Source organism: Triplophysa rosa, linkage group LG9 (assembly GCF_024868665.1).
Source record: "Triplophysa rosa linkage group LG9, Trosa_1v2, whole genome shotgun sequence".
NCBI classification, from domain to species: Eukaryota; Metazoa; Chordata; class Actinopteri; order Cypriniformes; family Nemacheilidae; genus Triplophysa; species Triplophysa rosa.
The window spans coordinates 18,032,632-18,046,882 of NC_079898.1; the positions used below are offsets into that span (position 1 = coordinate 18,032,632).

Sequence of the window (14,251 nt, forward strand, 5' to 3'; positions counted from 1 at the left end):
TGTGTGTTAGTACGTGTTTATATTGTGTGTGTGGAGTGTTTTGTGACATGGCTCTGCTTCATGTAGTCATGTTTTTCTTGGTCCTGTAGCAGAGCCATGGCAAAGCCTTAGGTTTTGTGTGAGAAGACCATGGGATGTTTATCTTCTCTTATCTCATGTGTTTTCTCGTGTCTTGTCATTGGCCCCGCCCCTCTCGTCTCATGTATTGCTTCCCTGCCGTGTCTAATGTTTCCCACCTGCCCTGTGTAATTATCCCTCGTTTGTCTCTCCTTTAAAATGCCTTCTTGTTTCATTGTCAGGTTGCTCTTGTATTACGTTTGATGTGGTTACCTGTTTATGGTGTCTTCGATTATGTTCCTTGTGCTCCTTGTTCGCTGTGTTCCTGTGTGCTGTGTATCCCTTGTCCAGTAGTAAGTGTTAAGTCAAGTTTGTGTCTAGTGTTGTTTATTTTTTAGTTTAGTGTCAGTTAGTCTTCGTCATGTTGGTTATCCGGTTTGTGCTGTTTTGCCCCACCGTGGGTCTTTGTTTTGTGTTTTGGTTATTTAAATAAACGTCTTCGGTTAACCCCATCACTGCCTGCCTGCATCTGGGTTCTCTCTTCCACGAAAGTTCGTGACAGTTTTGTATGTGGGTATGTCTGTCTTCTGTGTTTTTTAACTTTTTCTTGTTTTTGCAGGTACAACTTTAATTGATTTTCTTATAGTCAATATGTCTTATGTACAGCTGCTTTGTAGCAATGAAAATTGTAAAAAAGCGCTATATAAATAAAGTTGAGTTGAGTATTTTAACTATTATTATTATTACTACATTTTACACAGGTGTGTAAGTAAGAGCGAGACAGACAGACAGAGAGAGGGAGATCTTAAGCCTACCTTTAAATGCAGAACAGTAACAGGGTGTCGGTTGTAGCTTGACAGGATGCTGAAGAACACAGCTGAACGCAACTTTTCAGAATCACTCTCCCACTCCTTTCTGTAACATTTTTTTATCTTTTGCCCACTTAGACTTTGGCATATTGACTTTTTATATTTCCCGCTGAGTGCTGGCTGCTTCTTCTTTTTTGGCGGTTGCAATACTGTCTTTGGCGGTGGCAAACTATCACTCGTGATTGGCTAAAAGCCGCAGGATAGCCTGCGAGCTGCCTGCGACCTCGTCAGTGGGCGTGTTTAGTAACGTCATGATTACTAATTGGATGGAGTACACACACACTTGGGTTTTCTTAAATAATAAGCCTATACATTGAACATGTTTCAAACCCACCAAACTGATCCCAAATCCGCCCAAATTTTGTCCACCCGCCCAAGCCAATTATTACCCGCACAATCAAATTCAAAACCGCCCAATTTGGCAACACTGACTCTTGCTCTCGAGAGGTCCTCCTGTGTGTTCCAGGCATTATAGGCTGTCAAAAGTAGTCAACCAATCAGGGATAGGCTTCCACGGCGGGCCAATGTAAATGCGACCTCTTAGCTACAGTAGGCCTAATTGTTAAAAATGCTTGATGAAAAGAGTTGTTTTTTGTGTTCTTTCCTACAAAAGTGTCATATTAATGTGTAATTCTTGTAAAATAGTATATTGTAAATTGCTGAATTTCATTCTTACACAATCTTTTAATATATAAATATTTTAATGAGTGGATTCTTGCGTGTGGGTAGGTGGGTGGATGGGGGGCATCTCTGGGGGTCTTAATACGCCTCTGGATCCACCACATTCTCAGGTAACAATTTTAATATATTTGATGCAACATTATTAATCAAATGTATATTAGAAATGAACGGTAAGGGAGCGTTTGGTATATTGCATAGAAGTTCAGTTTTATGCCCTGAACTTCTGGAACACTGAATGCAGAACACTTACAATGTCTGTCTGCAAATGCATTAAATGCATAACCAAATAGGTATAGAATATTATATGATTTTCCAAATGCATTCCAAATCTGTTACTATAAAATAAAATGCTAAAATAATCTAAAATCGTCACCATGATAATTAAAGAGTGTGAAGCTGACGTCATGCCCTATGTTGAATGTTGCGCTGCCATCTTGGGAGGATCATACTCCACTGCTATTATTGTTTTGATATGTACCGTTACTTGTAGTAAATATTATTTTAGAATAAAGCTAACTTAAGACACCAATCTAAATTGTTCGTTAATCAATTTAGTACTATTTTGACAATACTATGTTTAGTGTACGACATGCATGAGGACCACTTGAACTTGAGGGTGTTGGCCTGTTTTGTCTGAATAACATGGTAGTTAAACTGACTAGGATGTTTATATGTAGCCTACAAAGCATCCTAATGCCCCGTTCATTTCTAATATACATTTGATTAATAATGTTGCATCGAATATATTAATAGTGTTACCTGAGAACGTGGTGGATCCATCTTGCTTCGTTGAATACGTCGAGTCACTTTCAACCAATAAGATGCCATGTAAGAGGTTGCGTTTTCATTGGCCCGCCGTGGAAGCCTATCCCTGATTGGTTGACTACTTTTGACAGCCTATAATGCCTGGAACACACAGGAGGACCTCTTGAGAGCAAGAGTACCAAAGGATTCGTGGACGCACGGCACGCATTTTGAGTGCGCACACGCTCAGTGAGCGAGAGGAGAGACAATTCATAAGAGAGCAGCGTATAATTGAAACTGCGCGTCTAGTTTTGTGCATGAGCAAAGGAAATCGGCGTGCAAGCGGAGAGATTCACGTGCTCGTATGACAAGAATGCGCTCTCGCCTTGTAATAATGCGCTCGCGACATTTGTCATTAAAATAACGCCATAGATCTTAGGAAAACATAAAAAGCCCTTTACTGGTGGGAAAGTAGTGAAAGGGTGCATGCAGGCTGCGTGTGAAACACTTGTAGAAGGAAAATAAAGACATGAACTAAACGAAAATATTAAACAAACCCCCCTTTCAGCTGCAACAGCCACAAGAAGAGCTGAAATGTTATCAGAGGATGATCAGTCTCAACTTGATGCTGCTATTTGTTCATCTCAGTTCAGCAGAAAACAACACTTTAGTTTTCTTTTAAAGTTGTTAATGTTGAAATGAATGTACAAACCGATTCCAAAAAAGTTGGGACACTGTACAAATTGTGAATAAAAACAGAATGCAATGATGTGGAAGTTTCAAATTTCAATATTTTATTCAGAATACAACATAGATGACATATCAAATGTTTAAACTGAGAGAATGTATCATTTTAAGGGAAAAATAAGTTGATTTTAAATTTCATGGCATCAACACATCTCAAAAAAGTTGGGACAAGGCCATGTTTACCACTGTGTGGCATCCCCTCTTCTTTTTATAACAGTCTGCAAACGTCTGGGGACTGAGGAGACAAGTTGCTCAAGTTTAGGAATAGGAATGTTGTCCCATTCTTGTCTAATACAGGCTTCTAGTTGCTCGACTGTCTTAGGTCTTCTTTGTCGCATCTTCCTCTTTATGATGCGCCAAATGTTTTCTATGGGTGAAAGATCTGGACTGCAGGCTGGCCATTTCAGTACCCGGATCCTTCTTCTACGCAGCCATGATGTTGTAATTGATGCAGTATGTGGTCTGGCTTGTCAGTTGGAAAATGCAAGGTCTTCCCTGAAAGAGACGACGTCTGGATGGGAGCATATGTTGTTCTAGAACTTGGATATACCTTTCAGCATTGATGGTGCCTTTCCAGATGTGTAAGCTGCCCATGCCACACGCACTCATGCAACCCCATACCATCAGAGATGCAGGCTTCTGAACTGAGCGCTGATAACAACTTGGGTTGTCCTTGTCCTCTTTAGTCCGGATGACATGGCGTCCCAGTTTTCCAAAAAGAACTTCAAATTTTGATTCGTCTGACCACAGAACAGTTTTCCACTTTGCCACAGTCCATTTTAAATGAGCCTTGGCCCAGAGAAAACGCCTGCGCTTCTGGATCATGTTTAGATATGGCTTCTTTTTTGACCTATAGAGTTTTAGCCGGCAACGGCGAATGGCACGGTGGATTGTGTTCACCGACAATGTTTTCTGGAAGTATTCCTGAGCCCATGTTGTGATTTCCATTACAGTAGCATTCCTGTATGTGATGCAGTGCCGTCTAAGGGCCCGAAGATCACGGGCATCCAGTATGGTTTTCCGGCCTTGACCCTTACGCACAGAGATTGTTCCAGATTCTCTGAATCTTTGGATGATATTATGCACTGTAGATGATGATAACTTCAAACTCTTTGCAATTTTTCTCTGAGAAACTCCTTTCTGATATTGCTCCACTATTTTTCGCCGCAGCATTGGGGGAATTGGTGATCCTCTGCCCATCTTGACTTCTGAGAGACACTGCCACTCTGAGAGGCTCTTTTTATACCCAATCATGTTGCCAATTGACCTATAAGTTGCAAATTGGTCCTCCAGCTGTTCCTTATATGTACATTTAACTTTTCCGGCCTCTTATTGCTACCTGTCCCAACTTTTTTGGAATGTGTAGCTCTCATGAAATCCAAAATGAGCCAATATTTGGCATGACATTTCAAAATGTCTCACTTTCAACATTTGATATGTTATCTATATTCTATTGTGAATAAAATATAAGTTTATGAGATTCGTAAATTATTGCATTCCTTTTTTATTCACAATTTGTACAGTGTCCCAACTTTTTTGGAATCGGGTTGTATGTTCAGTGCAGGTTTAGAGATTAGGGCATTTTGCACATTTTCCTTCATTATATTGTTGTCAGACATGTAATGCCGTCGTATAGATATGAAAAGACATGTTTATTTCTTTGGTCTGCCAAAAACCATCAATTCATGTTTTTGGTATTTATTATCCGGACCTCGGCTGGTAAGGAGGGTTCGTTTACTGGACCTCAAGCGATTTTAGTTGAAGACTCCTGCTTTAGGGGTACATGGCTTGTCACTGGGGCAGTACCCTCAAAGGTACACCATTGTACCCTTTCACAGGTACATTTCAGTACCCTACATGTACCTTCAAAGACAAATTGTACTTTGTTGACTAATGTACTTTACTGTATGGTACCATGATGTACCTTTTAAAAGGTGAAATTTGTCTTTTAAGGGTACTGACCTGGGAGATTAAAATAAGAGAGTTTTCGTTTAAACAATGTTGGCTTTTCCCTTTTCCGGGATGCATACCACTCTGTTCCCAGAGCAGCTCTGGGTCTCTCTGATCATTGCCTGGTTCATCTTCTTCCGACCTACAGACAGAAGCTTAAATCTGCCAAGCCTGTAGCAAGAACAGCAAAGAGATGGAGCAGCGAAACAGAGCGGGCCTTACAAGCCTGTTTCGACTGCACGGATTGGAGTGTCTTTGAAGCTGCAGCCACTGATCTGGATGAGTTAACTGACACAGTGACATCCTACATCAGCTTCTGTGAGGACATGTGTATTCCCACCAGGACTCGCTTAACATACAACAATGACAAACCATGGTTTACAATGAAACTGAGACAGCTTCGTCAGGCCAAAGAAGATGCTTACAGAAGTGGGGACAAAGTCTTGTATAATCAGGCCAAAAACACACTGACAAAGGAGATAAGAGCAGCTAAGAGAAGCTACTCTGAAAAGCTGAAGAACCAGTTTTCAGCCAACGACCCTGCATCAGTGTGGAAAGGCCTGAAAGACATTACCAACTACAAGCCATCATCACCTCAGTCTATGGGTAATCAACGACTGGCTGACGACCTGAACGACTTCTATTGTCGTTTTGAAATGCAGAGTCTCACCCTTCACACCCGCCCTGACCCTATCTCTGCTATACCATTAACACCTCCTCTTGACATTCAACCTGCACTTAAGATCTGCGAAGAGGATGTTTGCCAGCTTTTCCGCAAACAAAAGATCAGAAAAGCACCAGGCCCAGACAATGTCTCACCCTCCTGCCTGAAAGCCTGTGCGGAGCAGCTGTCGCCCATCTTCACTAATATTTTTAACAGATCTTTGGAGCAGTGTGAAGTCCCTTCATGCTTCAAACGCTCCACCATCATCCCTGTACAGAAGAAACCCAAAATATCTGGACTTAATGACTACAGGCCTGTTGCTTTAACATCTGTGGTCATGAAGTCATTTGAGAGACTTGTACTGGCCCACCTGAAGGACATCACCAGACCACTTCTTGATCCCCTCCAGTTTGCTTACCGAGCAAACAGGTCTGTGGACGATGCAGTAAACATGGGACTGCATTACATCCTACAACACCTAGACAGACCAGGGACTTACGTCAGGATCCTGTTTGTAGACTTCAGCTCGGCCTTCAACACCATAATCCCAGACCTCCTCCTGCCCAAGCTTACCCAGCTCTCTGTGCCAACCTCTACCTGTCAGTGGATTATTAACTTCCTGTCGAACAGGCAGCAGCTAGTGAGGTTGGGAAAATTTAAATCCAGCACATGTACCATCAGCACCGGAGCTCCTCAAGGATGTGTTCTTTCTCCACTGCTATATTCACTCTACACAAACGAATGCACCTCTACAGACCCTTCTGTCAAACTCCTGAAGTTTGCAGATGACACCACAGTCATTGGCCTTATTCAAGACGGTGATGAATCTGCCTACAGAAAGGAGGTTGCTCAGCTGGCTGCCTGGTGTAGTCAAAACAACCTAGAGCTGAATGCATTCAAGACAGTGGAGATGATAGTGGATTTCAGAAGGAACCCTCCATCACTTCCTCCCCTCACCATCCTGGACAGCACTGTGGATACTGTGGAGTCATTCAGGTTCCTGGGCTCCACCATCTCTCAGGACCTGAAGTGGGAGTCCCACATAGACTCCATTGTAAAGAAGGCCCAGCAGAGGTTATACTTCCTCCGTCAATTGAGGAAGTTCAACCTACCACAGGAGCTACTGACCCAGTTCTACTCAGTGGTCATCGAATCTGTTCTGTGCACTTCAATTACTGTTTGGTATGGCTCGGCCACCAAATCAGACCTACGAAGACTACAACGGACAGTTCGTAGTGCTGAGAAAATTATTGGTGCTCCTCTGCCCACACTTCAGGACCTGTACGATTCCAGAGTGAAAAACAGGGCAAGAAAAATCATCATTGACTCCACACACCCAGCACACAAACTCTTTGATCTGCTGCCCTCTGGCCGGCGCTTTAGAGCACCAAACACCAGGACTTCCAGACACAGAAGCAGCTTCTTCCCCCAGGCAATCTCCCTCCTAAACAGATAACTGCTCCTTAAGAGCAATATTCCACTTCCACTACTCCTATAGTGTGCACTATAGTGCCTTATTATATCTACATCTTATGTATACATGTATATAACACTACCTCTACTTACTAAATTATCCATTTGCACAAGTGTACATACAATCTGTTAATATGTTTATTCTACTATATACTACCCTGTACAATGTCTCTTATATGTTATTATCCCCCATTTTCTGTAAAATAGTCTTTATTTTATATATGCACAATTTAGAATCTTTTAGACTGTAAATCGTATTATATTGTATTGTCATTGTGTTGAATGTCTGTACTAGAAGCTTCCAACACCAAAGAAAATTCCTTGTGTGTGCAAGCACACTTGGCAATAAAGCTCTTCTGATTCTGATTCTGATTCTGATTCTGATGTTCTCTGTTCGAAATGTATTCATGTTGGAGGCAAAAGGGAAATTTCATACACAATACAATGTAGCTTTCCCATAAATGATGATTAATTAGGATATTGGTAATGGTTAGATGTTGTTTTATTAATGTATATGAAGATAATACAGCATATGGGGATAATATAACATATATCCTAAGGGGTCACCAACTAGCGGACCGCGAGATGCGTCCATCCGGACCTCAAAGCCGTTTGACATAATAAATAAATGAACGCCACATTATATTCTAATCATTAGAATCTAATGCAATCAAATTTATACCAGGCACATCAAGGTCCGCTCAGTAGCAGTTTGGGTCCTACGGCGCCACGGACAGTTAACATATGTGCACTGTTGCTACGTTCAGACGTTGATGAGTGAAGAGAGCCGAGACATAGAGACAGACTCGCTGCACAGTGCGCAGACGTAGCTCTCAGTGACTGAAAAACAATGTCCTTTTCAAAAGTTAGAAAAGTTGACACTGAAAACCATGTTTTCCGAGATGAATGGCTCGAGAGATTTGCATTTATCTTCATGCATCGACATGCACGAGACCGGTTTGTCTCATTTGCTCGGAGTCTGTTGCGGTTGTCAAAAGTGGAAACCTTAAACTGCATTATGAAATTAGACAGACACTTTGAAGAAACTTACCCACAGCAGTCCGAGGTAAGGACACGGAAAATAGATTAGCTCAAAGCCCAGTAGTAGCGATCTACATGGGTCTTCCCTCACTCACCGCCCAACAACCAGCATATGAATGTTCCCTAAGAATACAGTGGATCTTAGGAAAACATAACAAGCCCTTTACTGATGGGGAAATAGTAAAAGAGTGCATGGAGGCTGCGTGTGAAACACTTTTAGAAGGAAAATAAAGACATGAACTAAAAGAAAATATTAAACAAACCCCCCTTTCAGCTGCACCAGCCACAAGAAGAGCTGAAATGTTATCAGAGGATGATCAGTCACAACTTGATGCTGCTATTTGTTAATCTCAGTTCAGCAGAAAACAACACATTAGTTTTCTTTTAAAGTTGTTAATGTTGAAATGAATGTATATACAGTGCAGGTTTAGAGATTAGGGCATTTTGCACATTTTCCTTCATTATATTGAGACGTGTAATGCCGTCGTATAGATAGAGATCATCGGAGAGAGAGGTCATCCCAGCTAACAAAAAAAGGTCCCCAGAACGTCCCCTTAATATCCTCAGCGAACGTCCCCCAAACGTCGGTGTGTAGGGTCCTCTTGCCGTCCCGAGGACGTCCCCAAAGACGTCCTCCGGACGCTCAAGGGGACGGTCATGGGACTTTCATATGGAAAGCCAAAGTATTCATTAACGCCTGGTAGGGCGTCTTATTGCACACTGACGCGTCAAAAGCGTGCGATTCGACAGCAAACGCGCGTCATTGACGTGTGATTTTTCGTGTAAACGCACGTTCTCGACGTGCGCTTTGAGTTAACCAAAAAACGCGCGACGGAAGCGTGCGCTTTTTGCATCAAAACGCGCGTCCTTGACGTGTGATTTGCTATTGAAAACGCGCGTTCTCGACGTGCGCTTAGGAGCCACCGAAAACGCACGCTTTGAGCGCGCGTTTTAGCCGGCCAAAACGCGCGTTTTCGACGCCCGTTTTTTCTTGTGATAAACGCACGTTATCAACGTGTAATCGGGTCAACCAAGCATGCAATGCCAACGTGTGGTTCAAGAGTCCAAACAGGCGAAAATAACGTGCTCTCCTCATGTCGAAAGCGTGTGCTCATTTTTAGGGCTTGAGTGTGTCATGTTTTGTCCGCTAGATGGCGTTATGACTCTTGTTGAAGCCAACCAAAACAACATGGAATTATCGAGGACAACTGATTGTAATGATGTGAGTTATTGTAATGAACGGACAACGGATTATGATTGTTCAGTTATTATACTGTAAGTATAATTTAGCTCCACAAAAAAAGACAGAGCCTGCCTTGCGTATGAAACATCATTTTTTTCTTTTAAATGGCCGTGGGGGAAGACCGTGGATAAAATAGACTTAATCAAGCCCAAAACTTTCTAAGGTAGTTGTGAGGTAGCCTACATATGTATATGCCACATTTATGTGACCTCCCCTGATATTCAGCCTTTTTGCTGTGGTGCTTTGGCTCCTCCCACTCAGGTTGCCATAATGAGACTGTATGACATAGGCTATAATGTTTCTTTCTGCAGGTGCGTTGTGCCTCAGAAATATTTTGTAACAAGAAAACAAAAACAACTCTTGGTTGCAGTGGCCGGTTCAGATAGAAGGTTTAGTTAAAATTATGTTTACCCTGAAATGAGGGAAACTGAGTTTTCTGTTTCAGAATGGGAGGTAAGTCAATCTGGAGAAAGCAGGGTAAGTCAAGCTCGTGAGGTAACTCAGTTACCATGGTAACTTTGTGACTGTGAACCTAACCTGGGGATTCACAAAACATTCTCAGAAAGAAAATGCTTCACAACTGCCATATTTTTTCTTATTTTTAAGACAGTTCTTAAATTCTCGAAACAAAAGCGGTCGTAAATATCATCTTCTAGATAGCCTTACAGAATTTCTAGATTGATTTAATAATAATAATAATAAGGTACTGTCTTCAGTTTGTTATTAAAATTGTTCTTTACATTTATATGGGACAAAGTGACTTGAAACGGAGAGGGTCAAAAATGTTATGACATAGTAACACAAAGTATTATAAAAATGTAATATAATAATGCTAGCTAATGCGGTCGTTAATGCCATTTAACACAACACGCTAATAGGCTAGAATGCGAGTCGATTGTTACACAAATAAATACACGGACCTCACCAGCAGGCGAGTATAATAATCGACAAAACATATATAGCCTACATTTTTTTATTCTTTCAAAAACTAAAGATATTCTTTATAAAATATTTGAGAACTTATTATGAAATGTTCCAGAATTGCTCTTGTGAACTTTCTTACAAACTTTCGATAATTAATCTTACATTATATCTTAAGAACAGTTTCGAGAATCCGGCCTTGTCGGTGGCAGGTTTTCTTCGGTAAACCCAACGTTCCTTTCGGTCTCTTCCTTTTAAAGCGTAAGCTTCATTCACGCTGAAAATTGCTTTTCTTGCTGAGTATTTTTGTCTTATTTCAAGAACAAATATCTAAAAATTCTTAGGCCTATGCGTTTTCTATATATAAAAAAAATTGTTGAGATTATTTTTCTCACCACAGTTGTAACACAAGACTAAATATTTTTTATCTTCTACATGTCTAGATAATGTCTGTACATTCATTTATTGCACATTTCATCATGCAGACACGGACTGGCATGTCTTTTTTATACAGGATCCTGTAGATGAGGATCATTAATTCGTAGGAGGTTAAATTTACGTCGGGAGAGGATTTTTCCATCTATATATATATATATATATATATATATATATAAATAAATATATATACACTGTTATGTTTATTTATATTTACATGAATTATTTATTGTTATATTTATTTACTCATATCCATATATAACAAAGTGGATGCAGAGAACATTTTAAGGGTGCTATATGCGGAGGAAACTGTGCCTCGCTCTCACGCTTTTTCTGAGATTCTTGTGTTGTTTCCTGGGCACAAATCTATCAAAGAGGAGTTTCACAGGACTGCAGCAGGTAAGTGATGCAGAAATCGCTTTAAATTAGGTTAATCTAATAAATGACACGAAAGCAACAGTCATTCTTTTTACTGTATTTTAATATTATTGCAATACTTGGTATCAGGGCAACCTCCTCGTTCAGGTTTTCCATTTTTCGAGCCTCTGCCTTATTGCTGTTGGTTGAGTAGAAGTCAAATGTTCACTTTATTACTCAAATTGAGAAATGTAACAGATTGGATTAGAGAACATTTAATTATGTAAGAAGAGCATTCGACTCCGTGGAAAAATAATTACATTTATTTAATATCAAGTGTCAAATGCCTGTATAGATCATGTCGTGTAGCCTAGGCTATATTTGTTGGCGGAATAACGTGTTTTTTATTCAAAATAAAACCTGAAATAATAAACATCGATGACGTAGCCTATGTGACTGGAGTCAGTGTAGCTATTGAACTAAACGCAGCTGTTAGGGGGTCTCATTTACAAACTTTGCGTAGATTTCATACTTAAAGTGTGCGTAAAGATTTTGCGCACGCCAGAACCTGCGAATATTTGTCTTTATAAATTCCTGTCAGGGGAAGGCTGTGGCTACATGTATCCCCCATCTCCTTCCTGAAATATGGCGCTTCAACGCCTAGTTTTACTATAATGTCCTCGCTTCGAATATAGGCCTGTCCTTTTGTGTGGTTCTGACTTTTACTCAATGATTAATGAGTATTTTCTTATTATAAAATAGTGATTTAAATGTGATTGAGAAATATGATTCAGATGCAATTCATATTTAACCATTTGTGAATATGATACAAACTAAAAACAGTAGTTAATAAGTATTATAGTTTGAGTATCCAACTTAGTAAGAAAGGAATACTTAGCCTATCATCATGTGTTCAGCAACGAATGGCGACGTACTGTAGCAACCTTTCATGTTTTCAATTAGTTCTATACTGTGTGCTTTCATTTTTTAATGTATATTTGATAATATATATGAACATTTATCCTAGCTTGTGATTCATGGAAGTGTTTGCGAGTTTTGTGTCCTTGTATAGTGATATAGGCTAGATTAAACTAAGTTTAAATAGCAGTAGGTTTTGTTAACACCAAGTGAAAATAGCAGCATTTCTTAGCGATATGCTGTTTACACTAACCGAAAATAGCTGTTTCTTTGGATTAAGTAGAAATAGTTAGCCTAGATGCTATTAGGCTACTTATAAATATTGGCAGATAACGTTAGGCTACTAGGCCTATTTGCACCTCAGTATTGTGCATTAAACATTATGCAATAATAACAGTGTAAATCATTATATTTATACAAATTAATAAAATGATGGCAACTTATTGAGATATTAAAGCCCTACACCCCTAACCTTACACTAAACGTATGAATAAAAATGAATTTTAAGTCTTAAAGGCATTTGTTTTCAATAAAATTTATTTATGATCTGTAGCCTAATGTAATAGAAAAAGGTAAAAGAGTGTTTTCAGCGAGAGATGGGTTGGAACCCCGGCCTCCAGTGCCAAAGCAGACTGGCGTCGTTCTTACGCTTTCTCTATTCCAATCACATATTGGTGGGCAAAGCTAATGCAAATAGTCTCTGCCTACAAGGCGGGTTCTGCAATTTAGTTTAAGAGAAATGATCACGCACCTCACACTCCACGCCATATCACCATCATTAACGCAACATATCACAGGAACGTGTTTAAAAGCAGCACATTGCACTAGAAATATCTAAACTTTTATAACGAATATCTTAACTTTTAGATGTAATTTGAGTGCTTGACCCCATTAATTGGAGACATTTTAATCAAATGTGTGTATAAAAGCGAAAACAGACTTAAATCATTCTGTTTAGGCCTACTTCACCTATTCTCCCACAGTAGTGTGTGTAGCCTACGCAAGGTCTCAAATTGAGGCTGCGCCAAATATATTTTTTAATAAATTTGTATATGTGGGTAGAATTTTTTTATGCCTGTTTTGTGCGTACACTGTAAAAATTGAACAGTTGGATCAACTTAAAAAAATGAGTACAAATGGTAAAACCTAAAAATGTTAAGTTGGACCAATTTAAATTTCCCAGGTAAAAAAACTGTAAAAAAATATGAGTTGGATCAACTTAAAAATATTCCAAAATGATAAAACCTAAAAATGTAAATTTGGTTCAATTTAAATTTCACAGCTGACAAAAGTGTAAAAATGATCAGTTGGATCAACTTAAAAAATTACTTCAATTGGTAACACTTAGAAAAATTAAGTTGGTCCAACTTAAATTTCCTTATCTACGAAAAGTCACCATCATGGTGATCAGTGTTTCCTTGAGTTGGGCTCTTGACCCTTGACTTTCATTTATAAATTTGTTTGCCACTGTGTGTTTAAAGCTCATTTGTTGCTTTAAAATTTGTGTGTTTTTAAAGTATGTTGTACTCATTTTTTTAAGTTGATCCAACTGTTCAATTTTTACAGTGTACGCAACGTTTACAAAGGATACCCCTGCATGGTTTCCCATGTCAAATCAGATTAAAAGGTTTAACTCAAGAGTTGGTTGAACTTCATTACTGAAACGGCCCTGGTAAAGTTCTCTTTTTTTATGTCAGCACATTGGACAGCTGCCCCAATCACTGCAACTAATGATGCATCCGAGACACACAATTAGAAATTTCCAGTTGTAATTTTCCAATTAGAACTGAATTTTACAATTCATCCACTGTAAGAATCACTAATGTTATACACTTTGTCTAATTTATTTTTAAATATAATTTCTGCTTTGCAAATTGCTGCAATAAAATGGTGCACAGCGTTGCCAGTAATCAGTGTATTTATTCTCTAGGTTTAAGGACAAATACGATTTCAGTTTCATGAAATCTGAACCCACAAAACAACTACATTTTGAAGTTCTAAGTTTACCTAAACAGAAGCGAACTAATTGCCCAGCCTAAATTGCCCATAGTGCTAGCCTATATATATATATATATATAGTATATGTGGCAGCTGATCCAGTCCAGAATGGCAGTCAGTTCAATCTGTTCTGAACAGAGCACAACAGTTGCG

At 39.5% G+C, this 14,251-nt stretch overlaps 1 protein-coding gene across 5 annotated transcripts in view; it reads left to right on the forward strand.

The window, feature by feature from the left end:
- The window catches only part of qrfpra (pyroglutamylated RFamide peptide receptor a), a 31,789-nt gene that overhangs the window by 4,319 nt on the left and 13,219 nt on the right, over positions 1-14,251 (forward strand). The gene's annotated exons all lie outside the window — the stretch shown is intronic.